This window comes from Fringilla coelebs (assembly GCF_963513975.1).
Source record: "Fringilla coelebs genome assembly, chromosome: 11".
Classification (NCBI taxonomy): Eukaryota; Metazoa; Chordata; class Aves; order Passeriformes; family Fringillidae; genus Fringilla; species Fringilla coelebs.
In genome coordinates, this window is record NC_140037.1 from 7,823,430 (window position 1) to 7,832,262 (window position 8,833).

The following is an 8,833-nucleotide window of genomic DNA, read 5'->3' on the forward strand; positions in this document are numbered from 1 at the left end:
GATGCCCACCTCTATCTTCCCCAGCACAGAGAAGGGTGCTGCTCTGTGGATGCCCCTGCAGCTCACATCCAAGGAGGAAGGCAGACAGCCGAGGTACTTCTGGAAAGAAGGTCCCAGCTGAGCCCCCTACAGTGCAATTTCTATTGTAATACCTCCCAGCTGGGCAGAGCAGGAGCCTGCTCCTGCTCCCTCCTCAAGGTAAGAGTGAAGGTGACCCTTCCCTCAGCAGGAGGGACAAGAAAAGAGCAATGTCCTAAGGTCAGCACGGAGGTCAACGTCAGAGAGCAGTGTTTTGTGACTAAAACACTCTTTGAACTCCACACAGGCTTTAGGCTCTGCTGTTTTGCATTTAGATGTGGTTGAGCATGATCTGAATGCGTGAGGAGACACTTGTGTCCTTTTCTCATGAGGGTGAAAAGGCACAAGGGGTTGGTAAGTGGGAACTGATGCTTCAGGTTTCAGCTTTTTATATTTTTCAGATTCTGTGCTGCTTTAGTGCGTGGGTCTGGGCTTCACATGAGGGGATGGTGAGCTCTGTGCACAGAGCAGGGAGACAAAACAATTCCTTCTCCAGCTGGGGACCAAGGACAAATGATCCAAATCTCAGCCCCAAGAGCAAAAACACCATGGGCTGGAGAGAGAAAAACAAGCAGGGTGGGACTGCAGGGGCTAAAGCTGGGATGGGACAATTAACTCCAATATGCAAATGGAGCAGAACTCATAAAAGTGTGAGATCTTGTGACCAAACCCTCTTCTGCTTCCATCTTGGAGCCATCCAGGCACAGCCACAACTGTGGCTCTGGTACTGCCAGGGTGTGGCTTTTGAAGTCACTTCAATAAATATCCTCTTTATATCTTTAATACATCTCCTTTTTATTCCCCTAAACCCCATCCAGCCTCTGCTCCAGCCCCTTAAGGCACCAGAAGAACTCAGGTCCCATCTCCTGGGCTGCCTCACCTGCAGGAAGGAGCAGGACTGCTCTGCAGGACTGGCTGGTGTCTGGTGTCCATCTGTGGGGACAGACAGGACCCTCCCATGGCTCAGGGTGTCTCAGGCACAGCAGCTGATGTGTTGGCTCTCGTTAGGAACTGAAATTGTGAATCCTTTCCTCAGCGCTCTGCTGGTACAGCCCCCTTCCCCCTGAACCTTGCAGAGAGGCACAAACCCCCCTGGATTTCTTTGTGTGCTTTTGTGTGAGTGCTCAGCCCTGCCTGAGACAGGAATCCCCCATCTCTGGAGGGGAGCAGAGGGGGATGGGGCTGCTGTTTTCCTCCAGCTCTGCTTGATGTGCAGAGAAGAGGAATCCTCTCCAGCAGCTCGTCACTGTGCCAGCACCAATCACAAGCAGCACAGGGAATCCCTTTGCAGGGAGCAGCTCTGCTGAGCCCAGCCAGCTCTGACAGGGATCCTCCACACACACAGCCCCTCCTGAGCAGCATCCCACCTCCTCCCCCCCAAGAGGAATCCTCAGAGCTTCCTCTCTCCTCTGTTCTTTTGTGTCCCCCCAGCAAAACCACCTCTCTCTCTCTCCTGAATTTCTTCTGCCTCGCTCCACACTGCTCTGCAGCTTTTTGTGCTCAAAATAATTTCTGCTCGGGGAATTCCTCTCCCTCCCTCCCTGCTCTCCTGCAGTATTTCTCACTGGCCTTTGCCCTAGGAGATGTAGCTGAGCATAGCCCAAACATCATCTCCCACTGGTGATCTGTAGCAGACTGGATGACTTTAAAACCCTCCTGAAAAACATCTTGCTTCAAAACCAGAGCATGAGAGAGGAAGGCTTTGCTCTCCAGGTGGGGTGTTTGCTGAGGAATTATTCTAAGCACTGAATACCTTGGTGAAGGGCTTTGTTCACCCAGGGCCTAAGAAGGAACAAAATCTGAGCCTAGGAGCAACAACCTTGGCACTGCTGCCAGCATCCATCTCCTCTGCAGCCTCCTGTGATACTGGAGGAGCCTCCGTACCCACCCCACGGACTGCAGTAAAATCACCTGCAATTAATCACCTGCAGATCCCAATCAGCATATTTACTGATTGATAGGTGCTGTGTTTCTGTGGGAGGTCTCACAGGTTGGGCTGGGTTAATCCTGGCAGCAGAATTGTGGGGCAGAGATCTCTGGGCTGTGATGAGGGACTGAGTGTCAGCAGATGCCCTCAGAGATGGGTCTGAGGCACTGCAGAGTCTGGGTTTTTCATTTTTTGCTGAAATTAGGGATTGTCTCTTGCTTCTGCCTCTTGTTTTAGCCTTCCTCCTCCTGCAGTGAGCTGCTGGGTTTCGTGATTCCCCTGCAAAGGGCTGGGGGGATGTGAGCAATTACTGCCCCATAGCAACTGGGCTGGGCTTTGCTTTTTGAGCTGGACCTAACACTCAATGGGCCTTGAGAGCAGCCCGGTTGCCAGGGTGCTGTGCATGCTGTAATGTGCGTGTGCATGTGCTGCAGCTGCTGCTCAGGATTCAGTGAGGCAAGAGGAGGAAGCTGTATGTTATAACCTCCCTTTAAAATACTACAGCAGCCCAATGCCAGCTTGTGACGGGGGAAGAGCAGCTATTTTTAGCAAAATGCTTCAGGTGAGTTGAAACTTCCCCCTTTGTTGCCTGCATCTTCAAAGCTCTCCTTGCAGCCTGCAGAAACAAGGCTCAGCAGTCCCTCTGGCTCCCAGTTCTCCCAGCAGCGAGGCTGCAGGCTCTGGGGCGCTGCTGCCATGGGGTGCAGCCTGCCCTGCTCCCTGCCTCAGTGCTGGCCATGAAATGAGGGGATATAAAACCACCATGGGCATGAGAAAGCTGGGAAATGCCCCGTGAGGCTTTGCCTCCCCATGGGCTGGGATGGTTGGAAGCTGCTCCTCGGGGTTTCTCCAGACCATGACCTGGATTAGCTGGAGGCAGGTGATGCTGGAGCTGCAGTGCCATGGAGGTGTGGCTGTGGCACTCTCCCAGAGACTCTGGAGAGCCTAGAGAAGGCCCCAGAACAAATATCCCCATGGGACCAAGAGACACACGAAGGGTGTGTGAGGCATGGCTGGGCAGACAAGGCCAGGGGTTGCTTTGCTGGGGTCCCTCCCTGCCTTGAGCTGTTGTGTTGCTGTGCCACAAGTCAAATGAAAGAGGACTGAGACTCTGCCTTGGGAAACATGAAGTGGGGCCAGTAAGAAAATATTGTCTGGCATTGAGAGTGTGGGGTGTAGGGAGCCAAACAGGGAACCTGTGAAGGGACCCTGGTCCCAGCAGTGACAGTGGTGGCACAGATGTGGCATCTGAATAGGTGAGGAGACACTTGTGTCCTTTTCTCATGAGGGTGAAAAGGCAGAAGGGGTTAGAAAGTGGGAACTGATGCCTCAGGTTTAGCTGTTACATTTTTTCAGGTTCTGTGCTGCTTTAGTGTGTGGGTCTGGGCTTCACACGAGGGGATGGTGAGCTCTGTGCACAGAGCAGGGAGACAAAACAATTCCTGCTCAGGCTGGGGACCAAGGACAAATGATCCCAATCTCAGCCCAAGAGCACAAACAACTCCATGTTTGTGAAGGGTCAGATGGGAGAGCTTGCCCTGTGCTGTGGAATGTCCTCACCCAGCTGTGCCAATGGACACAGGGGGCTGAGGGTGCCACCCACCCACCCAGCGCTCCCTGCTGAGGAGGAGGACTGGGCTGGCAAAGGGCCACCATCCTAAATTGACTGGGTAGTGCTGAGGATTGTTTGGCTTGTCTCGAAAAGATCCTTCTCCCCAGGTGACTGGCAGAGGCAGCCCCCCAGGGAGAGCAGTTCTGTCTAACCCACTTTCACACCGAGCACTTAATGCAATGAATCTCCTCACTTTTCTCCAAGATCTTCACTTACAACAAGATCCCCTGGCACACTCTTTAAAAAAAGAAGCCTTGCTGACATGCCTTTATTGGGCTGCTCTTAAAGCTGGCACAATTAAACAGCACAGATAAGAGCTGTTCTGCAGCCTGCATTCAGTCAGTAAATATTAATGCTGCCTTTTTTAAGGTGAGTGGTGTGCTCCTGTGCTGCTGGCAGCTTGCTTGGCTGCTACAAGAAATGGCTTCACTTTTGATGAGGGTTCAAAGAAGGTTTGAGCTCTTGGAGTTCGAGGCCAGAAGGGATAATTTGAATAAGATTTTTTTTTCTATCTAGGGTATCCTGAAGTTTCAGCTGGTTGACACTTCTCAGCTGATGAGCCTTCAGCTGGATGAAGGCAGAGGAGGTGTCTGGCAAGACCAGCTCATTAGAAGGTTGTGTTTTGATTTACAGATCTCTTGTAAACACAAGGTCCTATGGAATGCAGTCACAGGCAATGCAGTGCTGCCATTAAAAGTGTGTGCTTTGTGACATTTTCCCCCTGGCTAACTTCAGGTTCTGGAGGTCACTTCTGGCAGAGAAGTATTTTTGCATCCTCCAAGCAAGCCTTGTTTCTCACCTTCTTCCCCTCTCCTCCCCCAGGCTCAGACTAACCCAGCTTTAAGCTGAATTTGGAGGGCTTTGCATCTGCAGCTTCATTTTTGGTGGTGTGAGCACCTGCAGTGTCCTGCCTGGGCACAAGGTGTGGAGGCTGCTTAGCTGGGAGAGCAGCTCTGTAGCTCCTGGCAGTGTTCATTTGTCATTTAAACCCTCCCTGGGAGCTGCTGGGGATGTCCAGAGCTGTCCCTCCAGTCCAGGGCATTACAAACGGGGTGAGTGCTGAGCATCCATGCTGTCAGGGGGATGGTGTATTAAAAATGCAGCTTATTGTCACTCCAAGACTCTGTCTGGGGCCCAAGAGGTCACAAAAGGGAGAGGAAATCTGGCTAAAATCTTACTGGAAGGCAGATGCTAATTCTCAAGGCTGCCACAGGCCCTAAGCAGTAACAATCTTGTGTTTTGGTTGCTTTGTGCTACCCTGAGGCTGCCAGGGAGGTGGTGAAGGTTTCTTGATCCCTCATTGCACCTCTTTCATTTAATTCTGCTCCTGCAGAAACTAGGGTGTCCTTTACCTCATCAAAAACCTAATTGGACAAAAACCAGCAGCCAGGCTTGGCTGGTGAGAGGCTGGGTTGGGACATTTTATAAGGAAAATAAATAAATATATAAAAAGAAGGCAATTTATGCACCTCTCTGATACCTGGTAATGTAAATGCACATTTAGCACAGGGGGAATTGCTGGCTCCGTGGGGATTGAGGGCTGTTTGGCAAAGCAAGCACTCTGCCATCAAATGAAGAGATCAGCTACGCTTCCTGGAGCCAGCAGCCTGGGTTATATTTAACCCAGCAGTTTTCACACTGGGAGAGTAAGTACATACTTTATATCTCATTTCTGTCCTGGGTGCCATGGTGCATCACAATTGTGGCAGGGGTGATCCATTCCCCATTAACACCTTCACAGGCTGCTTAGCACATCTGAGGCTCCTGGAGGGTGGGGGAGAGAGGAGAGGGAGGCAAAAGCACCTGCAGAGCCTGAAGCCTCTGGTCCTGGCTCTCCTCCCTTCCCTGGCTGGCTTCCTGACATCCTCCCAGACCTGCAGGGAGTGGGCAAACAGAGCTAAATTCCCTCTGGAACAGTAGGAGTGGATGAAGAGGTGAAGCAAATGGAGGAAGAGGTGCAACCTCTGCATCTGAGGAGTCTGGGACAGCTCTGTGTAGGCACACACAGTTTGGGGTCACTGGGATGGGGCTGTGTTCCAGGCACACAGTTTGGGGTCACTGGGATGGGGCTGTGTGTGACACAGTTTGGGGTCCCTGGGATGGGGCTGTGTTCCAGGCACACAGTTTGGGGTCACTGGGATGGGGCTGTGTTCCAGGCACACAGTTTGGGGTCACGGAGATGGGGCTGTGCTCCAGGCACACAGTTTGGGGTCACTGGGATGGGGCTGTGCTCCAGGCACACAGTTTGGGGTCACTGGGATGGGGCTGTGTTCCAGGCACACAGTTTGGGGTCACTGGGATGGGGCTGTGTTCCAGGCACAGTTTGGGGTCCCTGGGATGGGGCTGGCCCAGCCTCATCCCCCGTGGGCACAGCTGTGAGCAGCAGGTGAGCAGCACTGACAGCAATGAGCCAGGGAGTGCCCAGGGGTGCTGAGCAGCCACCCAAGGGAGCAGAGGGCACACGGGTGCAGGGCATCAACATGAGGGGTGTAAAGGGTTGGGCTGAAGAACAGGAAGGGCAGATGCTTGCAGCCTTCTGAAGTGGTTTGGTGTCACTCTGTGTGGGTTGAAGCTTTCTGGAATTGTGTGGTGACACTCTGTGCATTGTGGCTGTCTCAACTGTGACAGCTCTGGAGGCTGAACAAGTCCTGTCCTGCCCCTTGCAGGGCTTGGCCTGGACCAGGGTGGTCAGCACTCCCTCTCAGGCCACCTGCTTCATGTGAGAAATGCTCCTCACTTTTAAAAAAATCTAAAAGGTTTATTAAAACCTTATCAAAAATACAACAGAAGACTGAATAAAGAAAATATTACAGAGCTGGGAGCAGAGGATTTTTCCCAGCATGTGCTCACCCACACAGTGGAGGTTTTGCCTTTTAACCCTTTAGCCCTTCCCAAAGTTCTGTCCATTGACTCCTCCTCCCTGTCCAGTGGTGGAGACTCTTCCTTACACCTTGGTTAGAGCTCAGGTGCTGCCACAGTAATGTGGCAAATGTCCCAAACCCAGGCCACCCCCTGATAACAACATCGGGGGGGGGGGGGGGTAAAACATAACTAAAAATCTATATAACTTTTCTCAACATGTATTATACATGATTTTTGCCTTTTAATTATGAATGTCAACCATCACGTTACTCATCTACTCCATTCAAATTGGGAGTCACCTTAACTGGCCAAGGCTGAACCAGAGTGAGATGAGCAGGAAGGATCTGTGATTGCTTTCCTGTCCTTCCCCTGGTAAATGCTGCTCCATGGAGCTGGTGCCAGAGCTTGGCAGCCCTGGGGATGGCTCTGCTCAGGACCTGCTTTCCCAGAGCACACAGACACGAGGGGTGTGATGCCTCAGCCTGGAAAAGGGGATTTCAAGGCCTGGAGCAGGGAAGGAGAGCAGATCATGCCTGGGGATGCTGACTCCCTGCTCACCCCAGAGGTGAGCTGTCCACTCAGGCAGGGCTGAGGCACAGGGCTGCAACAGCAGAGGCAAAGGGGACCTCAAATGTCACAGTGCTCATTATTCCTCTGTACCCTGGGGGAAGGTGTGGCATCTTAAGTCTCCAATTAACACTAATCAACACTCTTTCTCCTGAGGAGAGGCAGGAGTGGAAGTTGATGGGGGAGCAGGAGCAGAGCTGGAGGATGCAGAGCTGCCCCTGGAGCACTGAGCAGTGTCACCTCCTGCCCTGCAGGTCAAGGTGTTTCTGTCCCTCCTGTCTGTCCCATGGCATATCTGGCATTACCAGCTCTGTTCACAGGTATACATGGAGAACTAAAAATGCTTTACAGGAGCAGGCTTATAGACCAGGTGGTCTTAAAAAGCAGTGGGAAATGGGGCATGTTGTTATAGCAGCATGCTCAGTGTGGCAGCAATCTGACAGCCAAGAGCAGAGACCTTGCAGGACCTCAGGAACCCATCCTGAGCAGGTTTGGGAGACTGGGAGGAGGCTAAACCCATTTCCTGCAGGGCAAAGGCAGTGTGGGTGCCTGCTGAGGCCTAGGAAGGGGTGGACATGTGGGAAAGAGGCAGGATAACAGGGTGTGGAAATGGCTGGCCAGATGGGTGCTGTGAAGGACAGAGTGTGTCCTCCTTCAGGAGAATTGCTCTCTGAGAAATGGCACTTGGGCCATGGGGTGAAAAGAGGGGCAATGCTGGCAGCTTCATTTCAGGTTAATGAAAATATGATTAACAGTTGTAATTAACTGATGAGATGGTGACTAGTTCTCTGCCCCCTCTGATGATTGATGAGCTGAGGAGGCTGCCTGTGTCCATGGTTTCTGCTTATGGCAGCACTCTGCAGCAGCTCAAACTTTCTGCCTCTAGCCTGGGTCTGGAGGAGTTCCTGTGGCTCTTGCTGCTGAGATGGGAGTGTGGAGCTGCCCTTTTGCTGAGCCTGACCCCAGCCCTGCCTGCCTGGGAGGTTTCATGGCAGGAATGGGGTGAGGATGTTGGTCAGTGGGAAATGGAGCCTCACAGAGGGCTGGGCTGAGCTGAGCTGCAGGAGGGGGCATTTCCCGACCTCAGGGGCTCCCTGTGTCTCCTGCTGTGTGCCCTGGAGCTGTGACACACGCTGAGCCTGGCAGAGGGGTTTGGGGTGTGCTCACAGGGGGCAGCACAGGCTGTCCTGGAACCTGAATGTCCCAGCTTCATGCTGGGCTGGGCTGGCTGAGCTGCTGCCAGCAACTGCCTGAGCAGGGGCTGACCCAGGCTCAAAGTGCTGCCCTGCTGCTGCATCCCCTGCTCAGTGAGTGCCCCTCTCCTCTCAGCAGCACACAGGCCAAGGTCACAAGTGCAGAGTGCCAACAGCAGTGATGCTGCCTGCCTCTGTCTGGTCTAAGCAGTGATTATTAAACTGTGCAAAACAGGACTGAAAGTACCCATGGAGCTGAAATTGCTGCCTTAAAAACCTGGATTAAAGGTGTAGAACTGTGTGGGATCAGTACTGGAGGAAGTACTTAGGAGTAGGGGAACAACTCTTGTTTATTCCAGTGTGAGGGCAGCATTTGTCCCTACAGGGAGGACAGATGGCACCAGAAGTGCCCAAGGCAGGTCAGAAACTGGTGCTCTGTCCCATCTGAATAGCTGCTGCTTTCTCTGGAGCAATGGTGAAGGATGTGCTTTTTGCTGTAGAGGGGAGGAAGGGGGCAGGTGAGCTATATTTTGTTTGTCTGATTACATATGCATGATCTAAAAAAAGTGACTCTCCATTTTCTCCAAGGATACC